Consider the following 13,431-nt stretch of genomic DNA (forward strand, 5'->3'; position numbering starts at 1 on the left):
CCAAGTTGCCAACGCCACAACACAAGCAAGTTTGGCAGCCCTGGAAGCAAAGTTGGCGTTGCCAACTCTAGAACCAAGTTGCCAATGCCCACACAAGCAAGGAACTTGAGCCATGAAGGAGTGTCGAGGGCGTTGCCAACGCCAAGAACTATGGGCGTTGTTGAAGGCAACGCCACAAACACAAGCTTGGCCCTGGAGCAAGCTCAACAACGTTGCCAACTTGAGGAGGGCGTTGCCAACGCCACACAACCAAGCAACTTTGGCACCATGGGAAGCAAGCTCAACAACGTTGCCAACGCTAGATGGGCGTTGCCAACGCCACACACAAGCAAATTTTGGCACCAAGTCTTGGCGCACCAACCAGGTTGCCAAACGCCCAATGGCGCACCAACCAGGTTGCCAAACGCCCAATGGCGCACCAACCAGGTTGCCAAACACCCAATGGCGCACCAACCAGGTTGCCAAACGCCCAATGGCGCACCAACCGAGTTTCAAACGCCCAATGGCGCACCAACCAGGTTGTTAACGCCAATCAAGGCACCAACCACGTTGCCAACGCTAGATGGGCGTTGCCAACGCCAACTTGTCAAGCAAACTAGGCCCCAAGCCTTGCCAACCAAGTTGCTAACGTCCAATGGCCTTGCCATGCATGTTGCCAACGCCAGGAAGCAAACATGGAGCCTTGAGAAAGGCTCGAGCACGTTGCCAACGTGCTAAAGAGAAGGAGTTATTCACAACAACGCCAGGAAATTATGGTGCACGTTGCTAACTTGAAAGGTATGGGCGTTATTCACAACAACTCCAACAAGGCAGCCTGACCATGTCCTCTTCAATGGAAGATATCTTGAGCTACAGAGATCCAAATTGAGTGCTTCCAGTTGCATTGGAAAGCTGACATTCAGAGCTTTCCAACCATATATAATAGTCTATGATGGAGCACAAAATTGAAGCCAAACCAGAGTCATCTTTAGGCCCTAAAAACAAGAACATGAAATGAAATTCAAGGGAGCTAGAGATGATCCTTGGATGTGGGATCGAGCACGTTGCCAACGTGCACAAAGGGGGCGTGTTTTGCAACAACGCCAGCCTCAAGTCCTTGCCTTGGGAGAGTGATGCTCGAGCACGTTGCTAACTTGGGGTTGAGGGTGCGTTATTCACAACAACTTGGCAACAACTTGGCAGCTTGACCTTACCTTCTTTGAGGAACCATAACTTGAGCTAGGAAAGTCCAATTGAGGTGATTCCAATGGCATTAGAAAATAGACATCAAGAGCTTTCCAATGATGTATAATAGTCCATATTGAAGCTGAAGGTTGACACTCAAATTCTGGGCTACATTTAGCATGAAAGTAAGGCCAAGAAGAGAAAGAGCAAGTTGTTTGCAACAACTTGGGCTAGCAACGCCCAAGTCTCAAACTCACTTCCAGGAAATTGGCATGCACGTTGCCAACGTGCACTAAGGCCTGAGTTATTGCCAACAACGCCCCTCAATGGGCCAGAATTGGTGCCAACTTGCTTTGCTTCCCCTATTCATCACAAAGGCCAACAACTTCTTCAATTGAGCCAAGAAGTCAACAAAGAGAAGCCCATATTGCTAAACCAATTGAAGATCTTTGGAAGAGTTTTAGAGTAGTATAAATAGAAGAGATTGATGTACTTGTTGAGGACTTTTACACTTTTGACACTTTTGACTTTTTACACTTTTACTTTACTTTTTGACACTTAGACATTTTTACACTTTTTAGCACTTGTATTGGAAACTCTTTTGGTACTTCCGAGAGGAGACCCAGAGAGCCAATTTTGGTTCATCTTGGAACTTCTCTTCTTCATTTTCTTAATCTTTAAGCATTTCATTTTCTTCTTCTTCTTCCTTTATACTTAGTTTAATTTTGATTTATGGCAATTGTTGTTGAAATTGGAGCAATGACTCACTAAACCCCACTTTCATTAGGGGGAGGAGCTCTGTTGGTTGGAATGAATTGGTGAACCCATCTTCTCCTCCTCAATTCTAGTGGTTGATCTAAAGAGGAAACTCTTGATCTTCAAAGATTCAACCACCATCGAGAGAGGGGTTAATCTATATGAATTATGTGGTGAGATTGAGGAATGAGCCACATAATTCAGTTTAGAGTTCATCCTTTCATGATTTCCTTAATCAATATACCTTGGTTAGTATGTGAGATGTAACTCTCCTTGGTTGAGATTATGGGAATTGTGTGGCTGGATTAAAATTGAGCTTCATCTCTTCTCATGAACAATTAGATCACGAGAGTGGCAATTGGTTATGTTGAGAGAGATTGACTCACCAAGAGATTGGGATTCAATCACCCATTTGCCATGGATCTATACCCATGATTGAGGAAGATTTGACTAACATCAATTCATGAAAACTAACATCTCTGATCCCTAATGATCTTCTTTATCATTAATTCTCATTTCTCTTGCTCTAGTTATTTGATTACCCATTTCCCAATCCCCTTCTACACTCTTGCAATTTATTGTTCTTGTCATTTACATTATGTTTCTTTATTTCTTGCTATTTACTCTTATGCTCTTTAGAATTCAGCACTTTATTTTATTGCAATTTACTTTTGATGTCATTTAAGTTTCTTGCAATTTAAGTTTCCGTTATTTACCTTCATTATATTTCTATTGTCTTGTTCTTAAATTCCTTGCAATTTAAATTCCTGCACTTATGTTCAAAAGTTACATTAATCACAAAATCAAAATCTTATTCGCTTAACTAAATCTACCATTTAACTAAAGTTGCTTAATCTACCAATCTCCGTGGGATCGACCTCACTCTAAGTGAGTTTTACTACTTGATACGACCCGGTATACTTGCCGGTCATACGTGAAATCTAATTTTTACGTATCAAGTTTTTGGCGCCGTTGCCGGGGATTGGAAAGATTGACAATGATTAAGTGAAAGGTGGTTTAGATTGAGCATTTTTTTTTAGTATTTTTGTTAAGCCCACTAACTGTTTGATACTTTGTTTCACTAACTCCAATTCCACTCTAGTTCTGGAATATTTCACTTGTGATTTTGGTTCTGTTTGTGTATGTCAGGAACAAGTAGACGTGATATTGAGGACGAGAGAACCCGCCGAAGGTTAAGGAGAGCAGAAAGAGGAAAGTTCATAGTTGGTGAAGAAGGGTCAGAGGAATCAGAGGGAGAAGATCAAGTCATGGAGGATGAGATGCACAACCCTCTTGGAGGGGTCAACAATAATGGTGGACACGCTAGAAGGGTGTTATCCTCATATACTATCCCTGATCCAAGACATTGTGGGAGCAGCATTGCTACACCAAATGTTCAAGCCAATAACTTTGAGCTAAAACCTCAGCTCATCACTTTGGTACAGAACAATTGCTCTTATGGAGGGGGACCTCTTGAAGACCCAAATCAACATCTCTCTGTTTTTCTGAGGATATGCAATACAGTGAAGACAAATGGAGTGCATCCAGATGTCTACAAGTTGTTGCTATTTCCATTCTCTTTGAGGGATAAAGCCACTCAATGGCTAGAATCATTCCCCAAGGAAAGCCTCAATGATTGGAATGAAGTGATGGGCAAATTTCTAGCAAAGTTCTACCCACCTCAAAAGGTCATCAAGTTGAAGACAGAGGTTCAGACTTTTAGGCAAATGGAAGGGGAGTCATTGTACGAAGCCTGGGAAAGATATAAGGCACTAATGAGAAGATGTCCCCCAGACATGTTTAGTGATTGGGTTAAGCTCCAAAACTTCTATGAAGGCTTAAACTTAGAAGCAAGGAAGGGACTAGACTACTCATCAGGAGGATCACTCAACATGATGAAAACTGCTGAGGAGGCTCAAAACCTCATTGAGATTGTGGCAAACAATCAATATTATTACTCATCAGAGAGGCAACACAATCCACCCCCAAAGAAAGGTGTAATGGAGCTTGAAGGTGTTGATGCTATCTTGGCACAAAACAAGTTAATGCACCAACAAATCCAACAACAAATGGAGATGATAACAAAGAGAATGGATGGTATGCAACTTGCATCAGTGAACACAACAAATCAACCATCACTTGAATGGAGCCAAGGTGAAGGGATCACGGTTGAGCAACCACAAGAACAAGTTCAATACATGCAGAACACTTCAAATTCTCAGGATGAATTTCATGATGATACATACAACTCATCCTGGAGAAATCATCCCAACCTAAAATGGGGTGAAAACCATTGGCAAAAGAACAACAACCACAATCACACCCGTAACACAAACAACCAAAATCACCATACCAACAACACTAACCAATATAGAAAAACACAAAACACATATCAACACCCCCATCATAACTCACAAACCCACCAAAATAACTTCTCTGCACCAACATCCAACTCACAAAATTACCACACTAATCCACCCAACAACTTCCAACAACAATCAACCCCCATCATACCTCCAATTGACCATCATGAGGCCAGAATCTCAAGTCTGGAAGCAACCTTGCAAGCACTTGCTCAAACCACTCAAGCTTTAGCTAAGGGACAACAAGAACAAGCGGTCACTATGAAGAACATTGAGAGACAAGTGGGACAACTAGCCAAACAAGCCGAGAAACCAACCCATGTCCTCCCAAGTGACACAATACCCAACCCAAGAGAAGAATGTAAGGCTTTGCAGTTAAGGAGTGGCAAGGTAGTTGGTGAAAGTTCAAATAAAGAAGCAACAAAACCCAAAGAGCAAGACACAGTGGAGAGGCAAGATGAAGAAAAGGCTTCAACATCTAACAAAGGCAAGGAGGTTGTAAAGCCACAAGGCAATCCACCAAGTCAAGGAGGCAACCGTGATGGCAAGGAGAGTATGAATCCACAAAAAGAAAACAAAAATGAAGGAGTGAAAGCTTATGTACCCAAGCTTCCATACCCAACTAGGATACACAAAGGAGCAAAGGACCAACAATTCCCAAGGTTCTTAGAGATCTTCAAGAAACTTGAAATCAACATCCCATTGGCAGAGGCTCTAGAACAGATGCCATTGTATGCAAAGTTTCTTAAGGAGTTGATCACCAAGAAGAGGAGTTGGCAAGAAAAAGAAACCGTGGTTCTCAATCAAGAGTGTAGTGCCATCATTCAACAAGGGTTACCTCCAAAACTCAAAGACCCTGGCAGCTTTCTCATACCTTGCACGATTGGGAGCATGGCTGTTGACAAATCACTTTGTGACCTGGGAGCAAGCATTAACTTAATGCCCCTTACCATGATGAAGAAAATGATGATTGAAGAGCTCAAACCCACAAGGATGTCACTCCAACTTGCTGACAGATCCATCAAAGTGCCAAATGGAGTAGTTGAGAACCTCTTGGTGAAGGTGGGAAACTTCATATTCCCAGCTGATTTTGTGGTCCTAGACATGGATGAAGAGGGAAACAATTCAGTCATTCTTGGTAGACCCTTTTTGGCTACAGCTAGAACAATCATTGATGTGGAAAAGGGAGAGATGATCTTCAGGGTGCATGATGAGCAAATGACCATAAATGTCTTCAAAGCAATGCAACACCCTGTTGAGAAAGAAAATTGCATGAGGATTGATGTAGTAGACTCTTTGGTTGAAGAAGTGCTTGACACAAACCATCAAATGAAACAAGAGGAAGTCCATAACATCAAAGGACAAGAAGAAAACACGTTGGAAGCATCAAAGGAACCAAGTGAAGCTACCAAAGAAAAGGCACCACAACAAGAGTTGAAACCACTACCCCCTCATCTTAAATATGCATTTCTTGGTGAGAAGGATAGCTTCCCAGTGATCATCAATTCCACATTGAATGCAGAAGAAGAAGAAAAGCTCCTTGTGGTTTTGAGAGCTCACAAAGAGGCATTGGGATGGACCATTGATGACTTGAAAGGCATAAGCCCTGCTGTATGCATGCACAAGATACTCTTAGAGGAGGGTTCCAAACCGGTGGTACAACCCCAAAGAAGATTGAATCCTACAATGAAGGAGGTTGTTCAAAAGGAAGTCCTGAAGTTGTGCAAGGCTGGGATCATCTACCCTATATCTGACAGCCCATGGGTCAGTCCAGTGTAAGTAGTACCTAAGAAAGGAGGCATGACTGTCATTGTCAATGAGAAGAATGAGCTTATCCCAACACGAACAGTGACAGGGTGGAGGATGTGCATAGACTATAGGAGGTTGAATGATGCAACAAGAAAAGACCACTTTCCTCTACCTTTCATTGATCAGATGCTTGAAAGGTTGGCTGGCCATGCTTATTATTGTTTTCTTGATGGATATTCTGGGTATAATCAGATAGTGGTTGACCCCATGGATCAAGAGAAGACTTCCTTCACTTGTCCCTTTGGAGTCTTTGCATACCGGAGGATGCCATTTGGACTTTGCAATGCCCCAGCTACCTTTCAAAGATGCATGCTTTCAATCTTCTCAGACATGGTAGAAAAATTCATTGAAGTCTTTATGGATGATTTCTCTGTTTTTGGTGATTCATTCAATACTTGCTTGCACCATCTTACCTTAGTCTTGAAAAGATGCCAAGAAACAAACTTAGTTTTGAATTGGGAAAAATGCCATTTCATGGTACCCGAAGGCATTGTTCTTGGTCATAAAATTTCAAGAAAAGGTATAGAGGTTGACAAGGCAAAAGTAGAAATTATAGAAAAACTTCCTTTGCCAACTAGTGTGAAAGCCGTTAGGAGTTTCTTGGGGCATGCTGGATTTTATAGGAGATTCATCAAAGATTTTTCAAAAATAGCAAAGCCACTAAGCAATTTGCTGGTGGTAGACAATCCTTTTATCTTTGATGATGAATGCAAGCATGCTTTTGAAACTCTAAAGGCTAAGCTTACCACAGCACCAATCATCACACCCCCAATTTGGGGATTACCTTTTGAACTCATGTGTGATGCAAGCAACCTTGCAATTGGCGCTGTGTTGGGGCAGAGGAAGGAAAAGAGGCTTCATGTTATCTACTATGCAAGTAAGGTATTGAATGAAACTCAAAGAAACTACACCACAACAGAGAAAGAGTTACTAGCCGTGGTGTATGCCTTTGATAAGTTTAGACAATATTTGATTGGATCTAAAGTCTTAGTGTATACTGACCATGCTGCCATTAAGTATCTTATGTCAAAACAGGATGCCAAACCAAGGCTAATCAGATGGGTGCTACTCCTACAAGAGTTTGACATTGAGATCAAAGATAGAAAGGGCAGTGAAAATCAAGTTGCTGATCACTTATCAAGGGTACCACAAGATGCATGCCAAGACAACATTCCATCAATAAATGAAGAGTTTCCAGATGAACACCTCTTGCACATTCAACATGTCCCTTGGTTTGCAGACATGGCCAACTACAAGGCAGGAAGAATCATTCCACAAGAGTACACAAGACAACAAGTTAAGAAGCTGTTGCATGAGGCTAGGTTCTTCTTTTGGGACGAACCATTCTTGTTCAAAAGATGCCCAGATGGAATGATAAGAAGATGTGTGCCAGAAAGTGAGATGAAGGACATACTATGGCATTGTCACAACTCTAGCTATGGTGGTCATTTTGGGGCTGAAAGAACTGCTGCAAAGGTCCTTCAAAGTGGTTTCTATTGGCCTTCAATCTTCAAGGATGCTAGGGAGTTTGTGAGCCAATGCAATGAATGTCAAAGAACAGGGGGTTTGTCAAAGAAAAATGAGATGCCTCAAAAGTTCATTTTGGAAGTGGAACTCTTTGATTTGTGGGGAATAGATTTCATGGGACCTTTTCCTCCATCTTACACATTCAAATACATTTTGGTAGCAGTAGAGTATGTCTCCAAATGGGTAGAGGCCATAGCCACCACCACATGTGATACCAACGTGGTCTTGCAATTTCTCAAGAAGAACATCTTCACTAGATTTGGAGTGCCCAAAGGACTTATAAGTGATGGGGGAAGCCACTTTTGCAACAAGCAACTCAATTCTTTACTCCACAAGTATGGTGTTACACACAAAGTAGCTACCCCATATCACCCACAAACCAATGGGCAAGCTGAACTTGCCAACAGAGAGCTAAAAAGGATCTTGGAGAAGACTGTGGGAACAACAAGAAAGGACTGGGTTAGGAAGCTGGATGATGCACTTTGGGCATATAGAACAGCCTTCAAGACACCCATAGGAAAATCTCCATTTCAGCTGGTGTATGGAAAGGCATGCCACCTCCCTGTGGAGCTTGAGCATAAGGCCTTTTGGGCCACCAAACTTCTGAATCTAGATGCTCAAGCAGCAGGAGAGAAGAGGCTGCTACAACTCAATGAACTTGAGGAGTTCAGATTGGAGGCATATGACAATGCCAAAATATACAAGGAGAGAGCAAAGAGATGGCATGATAAGAGGATCTCTCAAAGAACATTTGAACCGGGCCAAAAAGTGTTGTTATTCAATTCAAGATTGAAAATCTTCCCTGGGAAGCTGAGGTCTAGATGGACTGGTCCATACACCATCACCAAAGTATCACCTCATGGCTATGTTGAACTGCTTGATGAAGCCTCAAAACAAACCTTCACAGTCAATGGACATAGGGTGAAGCACTATTTTGGTGGCCCTTGGAGCAAGGAAGAGAGTGTGCAACTCTTAACATGAGCAAAGAAGCTGCAATGTCGAGCTAAGGACAATAAACAAAGCGCTTCATGGGAGGCAACCCATGCACAGGGAGTCTTTTATTTTCATGTTTTAGTAACCAATAATGATCAAATAGACTAGTACATAGTGTATGCAAGGCACTAAGTTTGGTGTGGCCAATCTTGAAGTAATGGCAAATGTGTGTTCTACAACACTTAGCCACAAACTAAGTTTGGTGTCCATACATACACGAAACTGCTAGGCTATGAAAGTATTGTAGTTATAAAATAAAAAAAAAAGAAAACGTGAAAAAGCATGTAATGTAGGTAAATTACTAAGTTTGAGGTGGCTATCTTTGGAATTAATTCCATAGAACACTTAGTCACAAACTAAGTTTGGTGTCTTTACTTGCATTATTAATGCTAAAAAAAAATTAGATTAGGGAATCTAATTTAGTCAATTTTGCATAGGAACATCATCATGAGTTTTTAGCCATTAATGTCACTTTAAGAATCTCAAGCCTTTGGCATTTTGTTGCAGGAAAGAAAGAAAGAAGTGATGGGGAATCTTGGAAGCATATAAGGAAAGAAAGAAAGAAGTGATGGGGAATCTTGGTGAGTGAGGTCACGGACACACAAGGAAGGGAGGTCACATGAGTTTTGAACTTTATGCATGAAGAAAAACAAATCAACATGCATTGGGCACAAGGAAGCATGCCATGACCGAGCCTTAAATGCCTTCCCACCAACTTTCACTTTAAATACTTCAACCACATTCATTCATTATTCATTCTTCTACCCACCAACTTTCACTTCACTAACCGAACTCATACTCAACCTCTAACCTACCCCATGTTTCACAAATTCTAATCTTAGACCTCATCTTTACCCAACAAAACTCTTGAAGCATCACGTCTCTCACATAACCGAAACACTCAATCTCCTTCACCATCATTTTCTACCTTCTCTAAGTCACCGTGCTTATCTCATATCTCTCTCATTCACAATCATTTTCCTTGTGCTTGAGGACAAGCATTCATCTAAGTTTGGTGTTGGGGAGATCCAATCTTGCAAGTGAATCTCAATGGCCTCATCATCAAGGGATAGGAGAGAAGATGAATTTGATCAAAGAAGGTCCAAATCCAAACACAATGAGCGGATCTTTAGTTGGATGTCAAGCAAAGATGTTGTTCCAGAGCTACCATTCAAGCTTAAAAAAGATGAATATCCTGAAATACAAAAAATAATCAGAAAAAGGGGATGGGAGCTTCTCTGTGACCAACCTCAAGAAGTGAGCATGCTTCTCATCCATGAATTCTTTACTAATGTGATAAGAGAATATGATGATGAAGAACCTTACATGAGCTATGTAAGAGGTGTAGATGTTGATTTTAGCCCGGACACCATCAATAGGGTGCTAAGGGTCAAGCACAAACAGTTCAAACGACCTAGCTATGAAGAAAGGGTTGAAAATGACCCGAGATATGTGGATGTGGTGAGTGACTTATGCAGAATAGGCACTGATTGGGTATTGGATTCACATGGCCGACCACTCAAACTTCGGAGAGGTGATCTCATACCTCAAGCAAAAGGATGGCATGACATAGTGAGGAGGTCATTGATCTCTACTTCAAATAACTCTGAGGTAACCGTGAATAGAGCTATAATGATCCATTGCATAATGAAAGGAGGGGAAATCAATGTTGGAGACATTATAGCCAGGAACATCATTGAAATAGCTCAAAAAGTCAAACAGGACAGCTGGCTAGGATATCCTAGTACCATTCTGCGCCTATGTGAAGAAGCTGGAGTGCCTCTTGAAGAATTTGGAGAAACTGATTTGGTCTCTATTGGAAAGCCTCTCACCCGAGAAAGGTTGGAGTTCATCACCACAACACAATTGGAAAGGCAACCCTTAGCAAGAAGGAAGAAAAGGAAAGAAGTAAGACAAGAGGAGGAGCCTCAAGAAATGGATGAATCCCACACCTTGAACATGAACCAACTCCAAGCCGCTTTGGAAGGGATTTCTGGGCAATACTCACAAATTCAAAGAAGCCAAGAAGAGCAAGCTCAACAACAAAGGGATCTTTGGCAGTTGATGGATCAACAAAGAGGTATTCAAGTTCAATGGATGAACCAACAAAATGAATACCAAGCACACATGATGGAGTTACAACAAGAACAATATGCCAAGATGCAGGAAGCCATCAATAATTCGGCTATGGAACATGAAAAAGCCATGGAGAAAGTGATACAAGAACAAGCTCAACTAAGGATAGAGCAAGCTCAGCAAAGAGAACTTCTCCATAGGTTGGATGCTAGACATGAAACACTCTACAGAGATTTCAATGAAAACAGAATGTTCAAGGAAGCCAGGCACAAGGACAGACTTGACTATGACATATGCACCCAAGAAAAGCTTAGTTACCTCTGTTCCACACCCCCATTGATCAACCCACAAATCAAATGTTTTAATGAGGCTCGGAAGATATTTGAACAGCAAGAACTAGCAAGGGTGAGATTCAATCAACAGAGGCTACAGGAGACAATGATAAGCTCAGGAATTTGGCAAAGAGAAGAGAGGGATGCAACGACACAACAACAAGGAGAACGGAAGAGCAAAAAGAAAGAAGATCCAAAGGGAGATTCAACAACAAAGCAACAAGGAGAGTTAAGAAGTAAAAAGAAACAAGATCCAAAGGGCAAAGGAAAGCAAGGAGAATCAAGCAAAGGAAAAGAGACATGAAGACTAAAGGTGGTGAAGTTCCTTTGTTTTTCTTTATGTTTCTTTATGTTTTATTAAAAAAAGAAGATGTATGTCTGAAATATGGTATACCTTCTAGGATGCATTTTCTTTTTGAAGCATTGTCTTTTATATTGCCCATTTCATGCATCACCACTCACAAATTTGGAATGGTTGCTTGTCTTTAGTACTTTTACTTGTCATTGGAATAAAAGGTGCAGTTTGATGTAAGAACAGAGAGAATTCTAGCTTAAAAAGAATCATGTTGTCCCATGAGAAAAGTGCTAGTGTGTTTATTGTGAAAGAAGCAATACTCAATGATTTCAAAAGAATGCTTGCTATACAAGACTAGTTTGGTTAAGGATCATAAGGACTTTATTAGTAAAAGCACAAATAACCTTGGCAATAAAGAAAATAGAATACAAAGAATGAAAGGCTAGGCATCAATGACAAAAGTTGGATATGTGTCTGTGGTGATTGATGTTAAGAGACATACTTGGGCTAGTAAATCCGAGGGGTGCTTCATCACCCGGTAACTTGAGTTAACTAACTCGGGATTATCGATTGAAAACCCACAATCAAGAGTAGCTCTATAACAGAACATTTAGCAACCCAAAGAGGTGCTGGACACCACTATCCAAACAAAATTTCAATGTTATATGCCTGTGACTGAATGTGTTAAGGAAAGAGGCTTGAGTGAGTAAATCTTTAAGAGTGTCTCAACACTTAACAACTTGAACCAACTGGTTTGGGATTGTTGATTGAAAGCTTATGCTAAAGAGCCGCCTTAAGACAAGATTTCGAGCTTAATTGAAAGAAAAAGGAGAAAAAAAAAGAAGGAAAAAGAAATAAGCAGAAAAAAAAAATTGGTTCAAGGATCATGTGCTAAGGTATGAAAGAAGTCTAGTGAAGTTAACCAATTCAGTAGGGAAGCAAGCATTTTAATTGAAAAAGTTGAATAGTTGTGTTCAATTACAATAAATTAATGACCACACAAGTGAGGACAATATGCTCAATAAATTAATAGTTGTGATGCAAATGCATATTTGCATTATTAGTTAGTTAGTTTAGTTAGTTTTAGCTTAATTTCACTCATTTTCTCTAAATAAACAAATCCTTTTATGAGTGTTGTTTCCATGCATGATGATATCAAGGAACATGTTAATTCTAGCCAAATTCATGCAAATGTTTTAAGGAATGCATATATGAATGAGTATGAATGAATCTCGTGGAATTTGTGCATGAATTGGTAAGACTTTGAAGCTATTTCCTTTGTTGATGATAGGTGATGAAACAAGGAAGCATGGAAGCAAGAAGGATGCAAGCTGGGCAAGAAGTTGGCGTTGCCAACTTGGATACAAGGGGCGTTATTCTTGCCAACGCCAGGAAAATGAAGTTGGCGTTGCCAACTTGGATATAGTGTGCGTTATTGAGGACAACGCCCACACACAAAGAGCTTGGTCCTGGAGGCAACCAAGGAGCAAAGTTGGCATTGCCAACTTGAGATCCACGTTGCCAACGCCACAACACAAGGCAAGCTTGGCCCTGGAAGGAGCAAAGTGGCGTTGCCAACTCTAGAACCAAGTTGCCAACGCCACAACACAAGCAAGTTTGGCAGCCCTGGAAGCAAAGTTGGCGTTGCCAACTCTAGAACCAAGTTGCCAACGCCCACACAAGCAAGGAACTTGAGCCATGAAGGAGTGTCGAGGGCGTTGCCAACGCCAAGAACTATGGGCGTTGTTGAAGGCAACGCCACAAACACAAGCTTGGCCCTGGAGCAAGCTCAACAACGTTGCCAACTTGAGGAGGGCGTTGCCAACGCCACACAACCAAGCAACTTTGGCACCATGGGAAGCAAGCTCAACAACGTTGCCAACGCTAGATGGGCGTTGCCAACGCCACACACAAGCAAATTTTGGCACCAAGTCTTGGCGCACCAACCAGGTTGCCAAACGCCCAATGGCGCACCAACCAGGTTGCCAAACGCCCAATGGCGCACCAACCAGGTTGCCAAACGCCCAATGGCGCACCAACCAGGTTGCCAAACGCCCAATGGCGCACCAACCGAGTTTCAAACGCCCAATGGCGCACCAACCAGGTTGTTAACGCC

The sequence above is a fragment of the Arachis stenosperma genome, chromosome 4, assembly GCF_014773155.1.
Source record: "Arachis stenosperma cultivar V10309 chromosome 4, arast.V10309.gnm1.PFL2, whole genome shotgun sequence".
In the NCBI taxonomy this organism is placed as follows: domain Eukaryota; kingdom Viridiplantae; phylum Streptophyta; class Magnoliopsida; order Fabales; family Fabaceae; genus Arachis; species Arachis stenosperma.